Source organism: Chiloscyllium plagiosum, chromosome 10 (genome assembly GCF_004010195.1).
Source record: "Chiloscyllium plagiosum isolate BGI_BamShark_2017 chromosome 10, ASM401019v2, whole genome shotgun sequence".
Taxonomy (NCBI): domain Eukaryota; kingdom Metazoa; phylum Chordata; class Chondrichthyes; order Orectolobiformes; family Hemiscylliidae; genus Chiloscyllium; species Chiloscyllium plagiosum.
In genome coordinates this window covers 35,884,462-35,902,386 of record NC_057719.1, presented here as the reverse complement: position 1 = coordinate 35,902,386, position 17,925 = coordinate 35,884,462, and the positions used below count along the sequence as shown (strand labels likewise).

General features: G+C 38.0%; 1 long non-coding RNA gene across 6 annotated transcripts in view; it reads right to left on the bottom strand.

The window, feature by feature from the left end:
- The window catches only part of LOC122553517, a 102,830-nt gene extending 86,128 nt beyond the window's left edge, over positions 1–16,702 (bottom strand). For 2 of the 6 annotated variants that reach the window (XR_006312746.1, XR_006312748.1), the window contains exon 1: positions 16,027–16,175. This is a non-coding gene — a long non-coding RNA (uncharacterized LOC122553517). Of the gene's footprint in view, positions 1–16,009; positions 16,176–16,321; positions 16,353–16,525 lie in introns of those variants that run through there. The other 4 variants (XR_006312750.1, XR_006312749.1, XR_006312751.1 and 1 more) reach the window with 4 other exon arrangements.
- Between the last annotated feature and the right edge of the window lie 1,223 nt (positions 16,703–17,925).

Genomic DNA, 17,925 nt, shown 5'->3' with positions numbered 1-17,925 from the left:
CAATTCTTAAGCATCTGTATCCCTCTGCTCCCCACCAACTCATGCATTTGTCCAGACGCATCTTAAATGAATCTACCATGCCTGCCTCTACCACCTCTGCTGGCAACGTGTTCCAAATGCCCACCACCCTCTGTGTGAAGTACTTTCCATGTGTATACCCCTTAAACTTTCCACCTCTCATCTTGAAAGCTTGACTCTCATTATTGAGTTGTGCATAGATAGGAATGAGGTTCTGCATAGCCAGTATGAGGAGCTAGGCACCAAACTAGGAAAGGGTATCAAGGAAGGGATAATGTGAGTCTGTCTGAAGACTGCAGCAATTATCATGGGGAATTTTAAACTACATATAGACTGGAAAAATCAGAGAGGAAAACCAAGTCTATATGAGAAATTAATGTTTTCAAGACAATTTTTTAAACAAACATTATGTCACCAACCAGACAGCAGACTATACAAGACTGTTTTGACCAATGAGGTAGGATTCATTACTGACCTCATAGTAAAAGCATCCCTGTGTAGTAGCAATCATAATATTATTGAATTTTACTTTCAGTTTAGGGGGTAGGTGTAGATCCAAAGTTACTATTTTAAATTTAAGGGCAGTTATGAGAAAACAGAGCAATTGAAAGTGAGTTGGCAATTTAGGTTAAGGGATAGGTCATTAGAGATATGGTAGCAAACATTTAAAGGAATATTCCAGGAAGCTCAGAAAGATACATTCCAATACATAAGAAAATTCTAAGAGATGGACCAACCATCTGTGGTTTATTTTAAAAAATCAAGACTAGTATCAAACTCAAAGAAAATACACATGTAATTGTCAGAAGATCAGACAGAATGTAGAAAACAGTAAAGAACTACTAGAAGATTAATAAGGAGAGAGAATTTAGAGTATGAGAGAAAGTTAGCCAAGAATATCAATACAGATGGGAAAAGTTTCTTCAGATACTTAAAAAAGAAAATAATTACAAAATATATCTGGTCCTATAGAACATGACTCTGGGGAATTAGTAATGGAGGATAAAGAGATGTCAGATGAATTGATACAAGTAACATCCTGGAAATAGCTATAAATCAAGAATTGGAAGGTAGGAGCAACTCAAGAAAATTACAATTATCATGGAAGTAGTATGGAGTAAATTCTTGAGACTACAATTGACAAGCCCCTGGGTCCTGATGGATTTTATCCTAGGGTCTTAAAAAAAGGTACCTGGTCAGATAATTGATGCATCATTTTAATTTTCCAAAACTCATTGGATTTGGGAAAGGCTCTTTTATATTGAAAAATAGCTAATGTAACTCTTTTTCAAAAAGATAGGGAGACAGAAATCAGGAGAAGACAGATCAGTTAGCTTAACATCTGACAAAGGGAAAATGTTAGAAGCTATTATTAAAGTCTCATTACAGTGTGCTTGGTTATGTTCAAGGTACAGCCAAAATAATTTAGTCAAACAGAAAGCACGTTTAATTAATTTATTGATGTCCTTTGAAGAAGTAACTTGTGCTGTGGATAAAGAGGAACCAGTGGATGTATTGTACTTAGATTTCTAGAAGGCATTTGATAAAGTGCCATATCAAAGGTTAAAACATAAAACAAAAGCTGCTGGTGCAGGCGGTAACACATTTGCATGGATAAAAGATTGGCTGGCTAACAGGAAGCAGAGAATAGGAATAAATGGGTCTTTTTTTAGGCTGGCAAGTTGTCACATGTGGTTGGGCCCTCACCTCTTTACAATTTATATAAAGGATTTGGATGAAGTGACCAAAGGTATGGCAGCTACTTTTGCTGATGACAAAAGATAGATAGGAAGGTGAGCTGTGGAGAGGATATAAGTAGGTTAAGTGTGCGGGCAAGGATCATGAAAATGGAACACAATGTGGGAAAATGTGAAATTGTCAATTATCTAAATGGTGAGAAATTGCAGAGAGATCTGGGTGTCCTAGTGCATGAATCACAGAAGGTTGTTATACAGGTGCAGCAAGTAATCCGGAAAACTATTAGAATGTTATGTTTAATTACAAGGGAATTGAATGCAAGAGCAGGAGGGATATGCTTCAGTTATACAGGGCAATGGTGAGACCATTTTTGGTGTAATGTGTATAGTACAGGTCACCATACTTACAGAAGAATAGTAATTGATTGAATGCATTTCAGAGAAGGTTTACTAGACTAATACCTGGAATGAGAGGATTGCTTTCTGATGAAAAGCAAAACAGGATTGACCTGTATTCTGTGGAGTTCAGAAACATCAGAAGTAACTTAACTGAAACCTGTAAGATCCTGAGGGGGCTCAACAAGGTGGATGTGAAAAATATATGTTTCCTTTTTTAAGGAGAGTCTAGAACCTAGGGATCAAAGTTTAAAAATAAAGCGTTGCTCATTTAAGACGAAGGAGAGAGAAGAAAAATTCTCTGAGGGTTTTGAGTCTTTGGAATTCCCTTCCTTAAAAGACAGTAGATGAAAAATCTTTAAGTGTTTTTAAAGCAGAAATAAATGGATTCTTGCTTATCAATAGGATGAAAGGGATGTGCAGGAATGTGGAATGGAGTTCAAAATCATGTCAGCCATGATCTGATTGAATGGCAGAGCAGGCTTGAAGGGCTGAGTGGCCTATTCTTGTTCCTAAAGTAGGTTATAGCAAATGGAATCCAGCTCTAGTAATTCTAGTAATGAAAAATAATGATGGCATTTGCTATACAACCATACGTCCTGCCATTTTTATTTTACATGAAAGAGCCATGCATTTGTTCACTTCATTGCTTACATTCAGCTCAATGACAAAGAATCAATCTGGTTTCATTTCTGTTTCCATGCAGCTAAGAGTGTGCAGAGTATGATGATGGGTACATGTATTACATCCTGTGTGGCAGATCAACTGTTTAATTTGACTTTGTTTTGAAACAGCTGATATTACTGTCCAAGGGATCCTAAAAGGGATTCTGATATTAAAAACAGAAAATTCTGGAAAAAATAAACATGCCTGGAAGCATCTGTGGAGAGAGAAATGGAGTTAATGTTTTGAGTCATATTAGATATTTCTGCAGAACTTCAGAAAGGGAATCATTGCACTCATTTACTGTTGTCTCTTATCTAACAGCAATGGCTACAATGGCAATTCCTGGTTTTGCAATAAATCAAGGATTCATGTTTGCAAAACAGAGTCTAATCTCAGAGGCATTGCAGAAAACACTATCAAGTACACAGTACATACAGTAGCCTTAGACTAAGGGATATAAGGGAAAAGTACATGGAGAAAGAGTTAGAGTAAAAGTAAAGGAAAGGGTTGAATATAGTGGTAGGTTTAGGGAACCTGGTCTGAATATCCTGTTGAAGATGTACAAGACCAAATGTCACTTATTTTAAAACTACATACTGTGAAGTTAAGACAAGTTTTTTGGTTATCCAGAGTGCATCATTTTAACACACATATTTCTTGCAAAGTATTCCACAATTCGTCAAACCCCTGAAAATGTTGGAAAATTTTCATCTAACTCGTCAGGCAGGAAACACACAATCAGGTCAAATGCTAACTTCACAGCCCACACCTTCCTCCCTTCTCCCACCCAATTGTTGCGCTTTATGGACCTCAGGAGAGAGGAAAAACTGGGAAAACTGTAAATACAGCATTGCACCTGATCTTAATACTTTCTGATGAAAGACCATCAACCTGAAACATTAACTCTTTACAAATTATTCCTGAACTGTTTTATATTTCAAACATGATCTGTTTTTATTCAAATTCCCAGTATTTGCTGTACTTTGCTTTTTCACCCAATTCCAAAGGGTAAGTTTTTCCAAATGATTTTTTTTCTTTGGGAAAATGGAGATGTTATTAGGTCATACTCCTATCATAATATATTTATTATTGTGTACAGCCATTTTCATAACAGATGTAATCAACATCCTAAGAACAACAGCTGCAGTTACCACAGGAAGGGAAACTCATTTTCAGAAGCATTTACAACAAAGCACTTCATCTTCTATCTTTTTCAGAGGAAAGTGACATTCTTTGGAGTCAGACCGAAACACTTAGCTCACCATTGGTGTCAGCTTTATGACTAGAAAACAAAGTGGCAATAATAAGGATCAACTCAACTTGTGTTTGTTGTGAGAAATTTCAATCTCTTTTTTTCACATTCTTGAGAGTACAACCACTGCCAAAAGGAACAGAACATACTTATAATATTAACCTTCTGTTTATTTTGCAACATTCATCGGCAAATATTAAAAAGCAGAGCATCTCAGGGAGTCTTCATGCTTTAAAAATAAACCCAAACTTAAAATATAGATAATATAATTGCTCATTTAATGATCCTAAATAACTTTGAATGCAAGCTGAGCTGAAGTACATTAATTGTTACTGTGCCTAGAACTGTATTCTACATAACATTAGCTTCAATTGGTTACATTTAACATTTTTGTGTTAATGAATGCTTAAAAGCTTTATTAAATCTTTACCAATTCACAACAATTTCATGATTACTTATTGTTGAACTCTGCAAGACTATATTCATCAGACAGAAGTAGCAAAAGCCTTGGTCCATACAAATACTTTTCCTGGCTGTACCTCCTCCAGTTTGGAAAAAATATTACCAGCACTTTCCATGTTCTATTCTAAAGTAAAACTGCGAGATGTGACATATCAAACCGATAATTAATCTGACTGAAATCCAAACCAAAGTACTGTGGATACTGGAGATCTGAAATTATGATGAAAAAGGCTGGAAATATTAAGAAAGGTGGTAAGGAAATACCAGAGAACTAGAGACCAGTGAGCCCATGCCAATGGTGGCAAGTTGTTGGAAGGAATCCTGAGGGACAGAATATTAATGTATTTGGAAAGGCATGGACTGATTAGAGTTAGTCATCATGTCTTTGTGCATGGGAAGTCATGTCTCTCTAACTTCACTGGGTTTTCTTGAAGTAGTAACGAGAGCATTGATGAAAGCAGAGCAGTGGACGTGATCTACATGGACTTCAGTGAGGCGTTCAACAAGATTCCTTATGGTAGACTGGTTAACAACGTTAAATCACATGGAATACAGAGAAAACTAGCCATTTGGATACAGAACTGGTTCAAAAGGTAGAAGACAAAGGGTGGTGGTGGAGGTTGTTTTTCAGACTGGAGCCTGTGACCAGTGGAGTGCCACAAGGATCAGTACTGGGTCCATTGTTTTTTGTCATTCACAGAGATGATTTGGATGTGAACATAGGACATATAGTTAGTACATTTGCAGATGACACCAAAATTGGAGGTGTAGTGGACAGCGAAGAAGGTTACCTCAGAGTACAAAGGGACCTTGATCAGATGGGCCAATGGGCTGAGGAGTAGCATATGGAGTTTCATTTTACCACTTAGTTGAGGGAGTCCTGTGTATAGATTAGAGTGGCGCTGGAAAAGCACAGGTCAGGCAGCATCCAAGGAACAGGAAAATCGACATTTTGGGCAAAAGCCCTTCATCAGGAATCCTGTGCTATGTGGGATACCTGTCAGGTTTCAATGGCAGAATTGTATCAGGCAAGTAGAATATAGAATAATACAGCACAGAACAGGCCCTTTGGCCCTCGATGTTGCGCCAACCTGTGAACTATTCTCAACTCATCCCCCTACACCATCCCATCATCATCCATGAGCTTATCCAAGGATTGTTTAAATCTCCCTAATGTGGCTGAGTTGACTACATTGGCAGGTAGGGCATTCTAAGCCCTTACCTCTCTCTGCGTAAAGAACCTGCCTCTGACATCTGTCTTAAATCTATCACCCCTCAATTTGTAGTTATGCCCCCTCGTACACACTAAAGTCATCATCCTAGGAAAAAGACTTTCACTGTCTACCCTATCTAATCCTCTAGTCATCTTGTATGTCTCTATCAAATCCCCTCTTAGCCTTCTTCTTGCCAATGAGAACAGGTTCAAGTCTCTCAGCCTTTCCTCATAAGACCTTCCTTCCAGACCAGACAACATTCTGATAAATCTCCTCTGCATCTTTTCTAATGCTTCCACATCCTTCCCGAAATATGGGGACCAGAACTGTACACAATATTCCAAGTGTGGCCGCACCAGCGTTTTGTATAGTTGCAGCATGATATTGCGGCTCCGGAACTCTACGAATGAAATCTAACACACCATATGCCTTCTTAACAGCACTATCCACCTGGGTGGCAACTTTCAGGGATCTTTGTACATGGACTCCAAGATCCCTCTGTACATCCACACTACCAAAAATCTTTCCATTGACCTAGTACTCTGCCTTCCTGTTATTCTTCCCAAAGTGCATCACCTCACATTTAGCTGCATTGAACTCCATTTTCCACTTCTCTGCCCAACTCTGCAGTTTATCCAAGTTCCCCTGAAACCAGTAACATTCTTCCACACTGTCCAACGACTTTAATGTCATCTGCAAATTTACTAATCCATCCACGTATGCCTGTGTCTAAGTCATTTATAAAAATGACAAACAGCAGTGGTCCCAAAACAGATCCTTGTGGCACACCACTAGTAACCAGTCTCTAGGCTGAATATTTTCCATCAACCACCACTCACTGCCTTCTTTCAAAAAGCCAGTTTCTAATCCAAACTGCTAAATCACCCTCAATTCCATGCCTCTGCATTTTCTCCAACAGCCTACCATGTGGAACCTTATCAAAGGCTTTACTGAAGTCCATGCATACCACATCAACTGTCCTACCCTCATCTACATGCTTGGTCACCTTCTCAAAAAACTCAATGAGGTTTGTGAGACATGACCTGCCCTTGACGAAACCATGTTGACTATCTGAAATCAAATTGTTGCTTGCTAGATGATTATAAATCTTATCTCTTATAATCCTTTCCAAAACCTTTCCTACAACAGAAGTAAGTATGGGACTTCCTTTACAGGAGCCTGGATTGATAGGAGGCACCCTTCTCCTTAAACCCTCTACTTGCTTCTTGAAGCTGACCACATAATCCCCTCGCCAAGACTGCCAGTTTGCATTTGCCTCTCATCAGTGAATTGGAACTGCTTGTAGTTCTAGCAGCTACTGCTCTCAGCTGGCACTGCTGAGACTACCGAGCTGTTATCGATTGACTGGAAAGAACAATTTTCATTAAAACAAGGATCTAACGTCTCTCCTTCAAGCATTTAACACCAACCTGGCATTAGATTGCTGTGGGTAGCCAGCAGAATCATGGATGGGAACTGCAGAGGCTGTAAAGTCCTTTCGAGAGGAAAACTTTGGGGAATAATATCTTCAGGGGTGATCTCCAAAGTGTTTAGGGATTCAGTTATGGACAGACCCCCATCATCAATCCCAACCTCACCCATCTCCAGCTCACAGAGTGAAAACTGTCATGTTTGTTTAAATGCCTGTGGTGGGAGGATGCAACATTTAAGGGCCTCAAATGGGTCACTGGTGGATAGAATACCTAATACCACCCGCTGCACTGCTGTAATTGCAATGGAGGCAAGGGCAGATGACACATTGGTGGCCAGGCCACTGCTGGATTTACTCGCATCTCCAAAAGAAATCTGTGAGGTTAGCATTAAATAAGCCCAACGTTAATTCTATTTAAATATCCACAGATGCTGCTGAGTAATTCCAGACTTTAATGTTTATTACAGTGAATTAAACTAACTTGTTATTATCCTTCCCTCACATAAATGTAGTCTGATAAGTTGCATCAAATGATAACAGGCAACTAAAATTTTCCACAGTTCTAATGGTGGTTCAGAAGCATTTGTTCAGTATGTGGTATCCAATTCTGCTTCAGTGTTTCTGTATAATATCCATGTATACGGCAAGATGACTGTAGAAGTGTCAAAAGATAAAATATACAAACAATAAGCAGGAGTTGGTCAGTCAGCCGCTCTGCAATTTAGAAAGACCAAATGGCTGATTGTAACACCTCAACTCCATAGTTCTGCCTAACCCACTACCTTTACCCTCTTTCTTACCAAGAATCTATCCACAATTGCCTTCAAAAGTATACAAAGATTCTGTTCAGGAAGAGATTTCCAAAGATTTACAACTCCCTTGGAGAAATAAAATGTTACATTTCTGGTGTAAATTGGTAACTCTATTTTTAAACAGTGACCGCAAACTCAAGATTCTTTCACAAGAAGAAACAGCTTCTTTACATACATCCTGTCAAGACCTCTCAAGATTTGATAAGTTTCAATTAAATCATCTTTAACTCTTCTAAACATCAGTACATATAAGCCTATTTTCCCGCTCCTCGGTTGCTGCCTGACCTGCTGTGCTTTTCCAGCACCACTCTAACCCATCCATTCTAGTTGTATGTCTGATAAACCTCTTCTGAATTGCTTCCAAAGCATTTGTATCTTTCCTTAATTAAGATAACCAATACTATGCGCAGTAATCAGTGGCCTCACCAGTGCCTTGTGTAACTGAACCATAACTTTTGTACTCTTGTATTCATTTCCCCTCACAATAAAGAACTGTTAGACTACACTATTACATGCTATATCCTAATGCTAGCCTTTTGAGTTTCCTTTAAAATCCTCTGGTTATGTAGTTTACAAAAACTCTTGCCCAGCAGAGTTTAGACAGACACTATCCCCTGGCACAATTCCCACTTGCCCCAGTTTAGTTCCAGTGCCCCATGAACCACTTCTCCCATACCAACCTTGAACCTTACTTGCCCTCTGCCAATTTGTATAAGGCTCAAGTAATAAGCCAGAGATGATAATCTTTAAGGTTTTGTTTCTTTATTTGGTTCCTAGTTCCTCACACTGTCTGCGCAGTGCCACCATCTTTGTTCAGCCTGTATAGACCATGACCATTGAATCCTCCTCCTCCCACTGCAGGTTGCTCTTCAGTCCTGAGCAGATGTCCTAAAACTTTGCATCACTCTAGACTCATGTTGTTTCTTACATATAATGGTTGTCAATCCCTCTGACTTTTTGCTATCCCTATTTCAGGGACTTTCTTTCTCTGTCATGGTGCCATGGTCAGTTACTCATCCACTCTGCAGCATGCTTCCCCCGCCCTACACTCAGCTGAAAGAATCTCAGAGCTGTTGGGCAATTGCAAAGATTCCTGTCCTCTAGGTCCTTCCATCTTTCTCACTTGCAGTCACACTTTTCTGACACTAAACATTGACCAAAGCAGAAATCTCTATCCTATGAGGTGTGACCATCTCCTGGTACAATTTCCCCTTCCTGTTGCTTTAGATATCTGTAGTTGAGCACCAAAACTGCTCAAATTTCTAACATTTCTTTCAGACTTGTTTCGTCTGGATCAAACTGACATTGAGAAGCTTCCACATGCTATAACTGTGAATCATTCATCATCTGCTGCACTTAATGTGTTCAAATAAGTGACTTGATTATTTTATTCAATTGTGCATTATTTCATATACATTTCATTAACTTTACCACCATTTGCTATACCATTTTGAACTTTAAGAATAGAATAAGCCTTAGTCACTTACAAATTCTCCTGCAGCATATTAAGAATCAATTCCTGGAGGCTAAAATAGTTAGAAAAACAAAATTAGTGGAGCACCCCTTTCTCTTCCTCCCCCAAGTCATCAATTGAACCTCAGAGTCATACAGCATGGAAACAGACCCTTTCGCCCAACCAGTTCCAACTATAATCCCAAACTAAAATAGTTCCACCTGCCTGCTCTTGGCCCATATCGTTCCAAACCTTTTCTTCTCATGGCCTTTGCAAATGTCTTTTAAATGTTGTAATTATACCGACGTCCACCACTTCTTCTGGAAGGTCATTCCAGGAACAAACCGCCCTCCGTGTAAAGGATTTACCCCTCATGTCTTTTTTTAAATCTCTCTCCTTAAAAATGTGCTCCTTAGTCTTGCAATTCCCCATCATTAACACTTTCTGTATCCCTCATTATTTTATGAACTTCTATAAGGTTGCCTCTCAACCTCCAACATTCATCTCCAACATTATGACAGTAACACAAGATCCACTTTATATTCATGTATGTAAAAAGTTTACATTTCAGCAATGAGCCTTAAGATATATAATTTCATCTGAAACAATTTCTTGTATAGTCTGAGATTCTGCCTGTGTACATTAAGGTTTACATGTATCTCACCCTTGGCTTCTTATATTTAAGGATATGTCCCATTCTATTCTAAGTCTTTTGAACTTGCACTAACATAAAACAAGATCAGGGCAATTAATGATCACAATTTACATTAACAGCATTTATAATGTTTATTATTGTAGGCAGAGAGTATTGCACTTCCCTGGCTTGTGTGGAAAACCCTCTGGCAGCCTCACATAAAGACATCAGGCAATACCAAGTAATGCTTATGGATATTCCAATGGCCATTACCTTCACAAATGTTTTGAAGAAAATGTGCAGCTAACAATTTCGTATAGTATAGATTAATAGAAAATAACTTAGAGGTAGAAAATTCTTGCATCAACATTGGGAGACGTCTACTTAGGAAATAAATTTAATCAGTAAATGCCAAGAGAAGTGTTGATTACTACTAACAGATTATTTCAACTACCTTGAAGCCATCAACTAAACTTTGAAAGTCTTGCCTTAGGATTTGTTGTTGCTAGTAAGATATTTGCTAGGAAAATGATATGATAACATGAGGGTTCAAAGATATACAAATAATGTCAAAATCATTGCACCCCACATGCCGTTAAGATTTGAAAGTAGTACCATAGAAATAGTAGGGATTACCTTGGTGAAAGGAAAAAGAATTTGCAACTTACTATTTTGGAGAATCTGCCATGAATCTCACTGAAAGTAATCTTTAAATGTAACTTATTGATTTTTTTCTAAACTAATGATCACATACTTTTCTGAGAACAATTATAGCAACTTGAATTCCTGTACTAGGATACAACTATTGGATCAGGAATAGATCTTTTAATTCTTGAACCTGTGACCTGCCATGACTGATCTAATTCCATACGGCTGTATTTATCCTGCATCCCTTAGTCAGATGACATGTCTTTAACATAGAAAAATGTCATGCAGTTCATGGAAGCATAAGTAAAAAGAGACAAGTCAAATACAGAGCTCGTAGGAGTGGTGAAAAGCATGGTGGAGTGAGTTAAAATTTTAAAGGAGGATTTTAAAGAAAAATTAGACCTGATTACACCAGCTCAGCAGCCTCCAGCAGTCCACAGCAACACAGATGCACATCTTTAGCCAATTCATTTCATTCCCCATGATATTGAAAAATGGTTGAATGTACTGGATTATGCAAAGACCGCAGGCTGTGACCACATTCCAACAATTATACTAAAAACTTGTGGTCCAGAATTAGCCAACCTGGAGCCAAGCTATCCCAGTGTCAACACAAACCTGGCAGCTACCTGATAAAGGGGAAAATTTCTCAGTTATATCTCATCATCTAAAAGCAGGACAAATCTGATGCAGCTAATTACCACTTTATCAGTCTACTTTCAATTACAAGCAAAGTGATGGATGAGGTCTTCATAGTATTATCAAGTGGCACTTGCTCAGTAATAACTTGCTCATTGATGCCCAGTTCAAGTTCCACCAGGGCAGCTCAGCTCCTGATCTCATTACTGCAATAGTCCAAAAATGGATAAAATAGCTGAACCCAAGAGATGATGGAGAGTGAATACTCCCAACATTAGTGTAGCATTTTACAGAGTGTGGCATCAAGGAGCCATGGCAAAACTGGAGTCAGTAAGAATCAGAAGGAAAAGATGTTTCCACTGGTTGGAGTCATAGCTGGCATAAAGAAAGATGATTGCCCTTGTAGGAGGTCAATTGTCTCAGTCTCAGGCCACCTCTGGAGGAGGTCCACAGAGAAGTATCCTAGGCTCAATCATCTTCAGCTGCTTCATCATTGTCCTTCTCTCCATAAGAAGTGTGTCAGAAGTAAGGGTTATTCTCTGATGGTTACACAACGTTCAACACCATTCACAACTCCTCAATACTGATTGAGTCTATGACCATATGCAACAGGACCTGGACAACATTCGGGCTTGGGCTAATAAGTAGCCAGTAAAATTTTCACCACACAAGTGCCAGACAATAACTATCTCCAACAAGAGAGAAAATAACCATCATCCTTTGGCATTTAATGCAATCACAATCTATATCTGGCATTATGCTGAGCGGGATTACCATTAAACAGAAATAGACCCGGACTAGCCGTGAAAATGCAGTGGCTAAAAGTGCAAGGCAGAGCCTTGGAATTCTATTTCAAATAACTTCCTGATTCTCAAAAGCCTGTCCACCATTTACAAGGCCCAAGTTAGGAGTCTGGTGGAATACTCTGCACTCACTGGATGAGTGCAGCTCCAATAAAATTCAAAAGTATTGAAGCACATTACGAACAATGCAGTTCACTTAATTAGGACCATATCCACAAACACCCGCTCCTTCCACCACCACTGCATAGTCACATGTGAGTGTGTACGATCTACAAGATGCACTGCAGTGACTCTCCAACATTTCTTCAAAACATCTTTTAAACTCAGTGGCTGATACAAGACAGTCTTTATTTCTTTGCTTTACATAACAGTGATCTCTCTCTCTCTTGTGATCCCCGAGTCTGAGAGTGTTTGTGTTCAAAGCTCCTCTTTTGTATCAAGGTGTGAAACTGGTGGTTGATTTCCTATAGAAGTCAGCTTCTATAGAATTATATTGGCCTGTATCTGGACAAAGATTTGTATAATTTCACCGTTCCCCACTACATGACATTCTATTTTACCTTAAAGTAAAAGAATCAGTTTAATCATACCACTGTATAAGATCTCACATTTGTAACAATATATTGAGTATATATGTTCTTAAGAAATATTAGGTGATTAGAGAGAAATAGTTATTTTAATAAGATAGAGCTACTTATGCCTACCAAAATGGTAAAAGGACCTCATTCAGTAAAATGGCCGAATGTTGTTTCTGTCCTTCATCAAACTGTAGATTATGGATCTGCTACTAAAATGAAAACCTTCTATCAAAAGTGCAATGATTTTAAATGCTACAGAACTTAAAAATATTATTTTACAGTAATGTGAAATGGACTTTTCATTCAAAAATTAACTACAAAATCAAAACACTGGTATGATGGTACAATTACAATAACTAGCACTGAGGTAATTATTTTTCAACTAATTTTAAGAGGTTTTCTCACAGCTGGGTTTGCAGTGAGTCACATTATGATCTTTGTAGAGATTGATCTTGTTTAAAATGAATAACTATAAGAGATGACATGAAAAGATTTCATGTCAATGACCTTTACTGTAGCAAATAACTAAAACACAATGATTAAAAACTATTTTTCTTCCAGTAGTTAACTTGTACCTTGAAATATAGAAAAAAATGTTATACATTTATACTTCCCACATATCATACTCTCCATGGAATTACAGTCCACAGTTGTTCATCGTTTCAAATGGACCCCCATATCCTATTTTGCTGAGAAGCAACTTCAGCTGACCATCTCCAAGTGCTTATATCAATTTGCAGAAGGTTTCTTAAATTTGCCATTAGCTATAGTCCCTGTTCCAATTATTCTTCTTCCCCCGACCAAGCCAGGACAAATCTCCTGGAATCCCTAGAAGGCTACAGGATGAATCTATTCAAACTGAGACAATCTCTTTCTGCATCTGGCTTGCTAGGTCAAGCAGCCTTTCTCTCAGCTGCCCACACAGAAACTGCTACCTGTCTGAGATTCAGTGATTTATATGGAATTCTGTATCCAGATCTAAAAGTGGCTGTCCCTTTCCTCTTCCTCATGACAACGTGAAACCTATAAGCCTTGTATCTAGGTAAAAATGATAATTACCAATCCTGGAAACCTGGCTCTCTTCTATCTTAAAAGTAAGTAGCAGCTTTACAGCACAATTTCAGACTTTGAGAGAATCAGACTCTAACCCCCAAGATGAGGAGGAATCTCTTCACTCAGTGTGTTGAATCTTCAAACTTTTCTATCCCAGAATGCTTTGGATGCTCAGTTATTGAGTTTATTCAATAGATTTCTAGATATTAAACATATTAAGGGATATGGGGATTGTGTGCCAAAATGCCATTCAAGTGGTAGATCCACCAAGATCAAGTTAAATGGTGGAGCAGGTTTGAAGAGCCAACTGTCCTCCCACGACTCCTCTTTCCTGCATCCCTTTGTAAGCTCAGAAATTGATGCCATTTTCTCCAAGGGTAAACTACATTTACCTTTGAACCCCTATAGTGTGGAAAGACGCCATTTGGCTCATCAAGTCTGCAGCAAACCTCTGAACAGCATCCCACCCAGAACACCCCCATATTCCTGTAACCTCACATTGACCATGCCTAATTCACACAGCCTGCACTTTATGAGCAATTTACTGTGGTCAAGCCATCTAACGTTCACATCTTTGGACTGCGGGAGAAAACAGGGGCATCCAGCAGAAGCCCACACAGGCACAAAGAGTTATGGTTATAGAGTCATACAGCACAGAAACAGACCCTTCAGTCCAACGAGTCCATGCAGACCATAATTCCATACTAAACTAGTCTCACCTACCAGCACTTGGACCAAATCTCTCCAAACATTCTTTTTTCCATATACTTATCCAAATGTCTTTTCAACATTATAACTGAACCCACATCCATTACTTCCTCTGCAAGTTCATTCCACACACGACCACGCTGTTTAAAAAAAAAATTGCCCTTTATGTCTTTTTTAAATCTTTCTCCTCTCACCTTAAAAATATGTCCCCGGTCTTGAAATCCCCTACCCTAAAGAAAAGACACCTGCCATTCACCTTTTCTATACCCCTCATGATTGATAAACCTTTATAAAGGTGACCTCTTAACCTGTGCTCCAGTGGAAAAGGGTCCCAGCCTGTCCAGCCCTCCTTATAAATCAAACCCAAACGTGCAAACTTCATGCACATCATTATCCAAGGCTGAGTCTCTGGCACTGTGAGGCAGCTGTGCTAAACACTGAGCCATCATGCCATCCCAGTAACGATTTTTAACAATTAAACCAACCAGGCTACAGTCAGACAAGACTTCAGAACAGGCCACATGACTCCCTCCAGTATCAGTAAATTGACTGAGACATAATAATCTTAAAACTCTTACAATTGTAACAACCAATACATTATCTATAAGTGAATTAAATCTAGTGGTTACCTAAGGACAACTAAACCCTATTAAACTTCATTTCTTTCCGATAACAATTGATATTCCAATTTAAAACTGTTTACATTTCCAAGATGAATAATCAATGTTCTGTTTGAAGCAAAATTTGTTTTTTAACTAGAACACAATTTTTAAATAATATTTAATAGAGTGGTCAATAATACTATTTGAGCAACTTAGTTGCAATTAGGTTTACAAGTTAAACATTAGACAATATTTTTGGGTTAGGTCAGTAGCATTTTAGCCTCAAGGTAAAAGAACTCTAACACTCAAAAAATACACACTTCAAAAGTATTGAATTAGGGCTTATGACAAAATATTCATTTTGCTCATAATAGCAATTTTGTTCTTTCTTTGCTTCATGAGGACAATAACAGTGATATTAGACTGCAAAAATGCATAAGTTTACCATATGAAGAAATAAAATTTTCCATTATAAAGTGCCCCATTGTCACAACACCCCATCCCAAAATATGGTTTGATCTTTGAAATGTGGTGAATGTTGTTACCAAGATGTCACCAGTAGCCATATTGCATAAGATAATGCTTCACAAATAATAGTGAGATGAATGACTAGTCGATTAGCATTTTTTTTAAACGAATTCAAGCCAGGACACCAAGATGACAGGTTGCTCTTAAACAATGCAATTGCACCTTTAATTTATAACTGAACCAAAAGATATGATCTAACTTTTCGCTTTCTGTAAGCTTCTAAAGTGTCAGTCCAGTTAAACCTACTTAGACAAACCAAACTAAAAAATAACAACTCAGGTCATAAAAATGTTAAGTGATCAATATATGCTGGTGTGCTTTATGGTGCAGTTGCTTGTACAAATGGATCACGGTGGCCATTATTTGCATTGGAAACAATATACACCGAGTCTTCGTTATCCGCCAATTTGCTACCTGCTGACCCTGTGTACCTCAAATTCGGCCCCGGACCACACCTTTTCGTTTCCCACTGGTCTGCCTCCGTAAACGGGTCATCACGGTAAACGGAAAGGTGCCCACGGGAAATCCGTGCCCCTATTCCCCGCAGTAACAAGAGCTGAGTGTACTCCGTTTTCTGACTGGGAACACGTAGCCGCAGTATGCTAATTATTTCCTGATGACTAAAGATTGTTATTATTATACTTCTCGAACATCAGTTTAGATCATTGCTGCTGCTTGATCAGCCAGAAAGAATACAGGCACAAGGACCAATTTCTAACCCATTACCTTGTAATAATGATGGCCAGCATCTGTGAATCTATAAGGATTTTGAAAAACACAAAAGGTGGAAAATTAAGTTATTCTGAATGAAACAGAATTGAATGAATACAATGCTATCCAATACTTTAAGAAAATTGAGACCGAATTACCTCCAGAATGGAAATCTAATATTACCCACAGAATGAAAATCTAATTATTACTTTAAATTACCTAGCGTGATGAGGTCCCAATTCTCCGTATTCATGATTATCTGCACCAAGGCAAGTAGGAATCGGGGCAACAGATCATGACACTGTCAGTCTGCTGCGAGAGATTATGCCATACTTGTTGTGCATTTTGGGTCAGGTTATTTGGACATTCAGACTGGGTCACATCTTCCATACAATTTCATGTCAAGTTGGTGATTAAGGTCAGATCACATTGTGCCTTTTTAGTAGGTTTCAGGTTACTGATGACCTGCCAATTCAATGTAGGTCAAAGTTTTAGAATGAGTCCTTCATACACTGAGTTGATTACCTACTAATTTCAATTACTATCTGAAGCGGATGGTTTCCTCCATTTTGGCACAAAAGCAAGGCTTCTCTCAATGTGTGTTCTTGAGCAGCTGTTTGTAAAATGGTAAAATTGTTTTGTTTGTTCTAGTTATTCGTTTGCGTATTTGGCATTATTGAAAACTGGCTGGAACTTACCTGTGGATAAGGTTTCTTATTTACATGGCCTCGTAATAGTCATACATTTACAGTGCCAAATATCATGATTTTGTTTGTCCTATTTTTACTTTACCCCTAAGCTGAGACATTTTTTTATGGCTGTTTTCAAGAAAATTGCATTTCCACAAGTTGTCCATTATTATGCATTATTTGAAAGAAATATTTAAAATCTAAATATAATTTTGCTCTGGCAGTACTCTATACCTAATTGCAAGGTTATATTACTGTTAAAAATTAAACATAATAGCTGGTCTTCGTTTTAGAACAAAACATTGGTATTCCATTTAAATTTAGCAAAACTATCGAATAGCCCATATATTTGTTTAAACATAACTTAGTCTATGCAACAGATCACCACTACAACTTGTTAAGTTTACCGTTTTTACCAAATACTTGGCCATTGCAACATGAATGATTTTCAAAATAAGTGAAAATCTTTTAGAACAATTGTTTATTCAAATTTTGTTATTTAAATAATTTTACTAGATTGCTTTCACTTCTGCAGTCATCAATGTCACTTTATTGTCAAGTATAAATTACAAGTGCAGTATGTATTTCTGAATGTATGTATTTCTTCCTTCGAAGAAAGAATTCTTCCAGTAGTAAAAGATGTATCATCCACAGGCTCTGAAGACAGCTTGTCAATTCTTCCCATAGAATAATTCAAAATTACATTCAAACTTGAACAATGAACAGGGTTTTAATATTATTGCTAGAAGTATTCTGGTTTATTCTTAATAGATCCCTTTACATCTTTCTGAAAAAACTGAAGATGACTTAAGGATAAACTGTGTGACCTAGCAAACAAAGAGCTACACAAATCAGTTTGATACACATTAGAAGGAATTTGGTCTTCTGAGTCCACGGCGAGCCGAAAGATCAAGTGGGGCTTCCATTCAG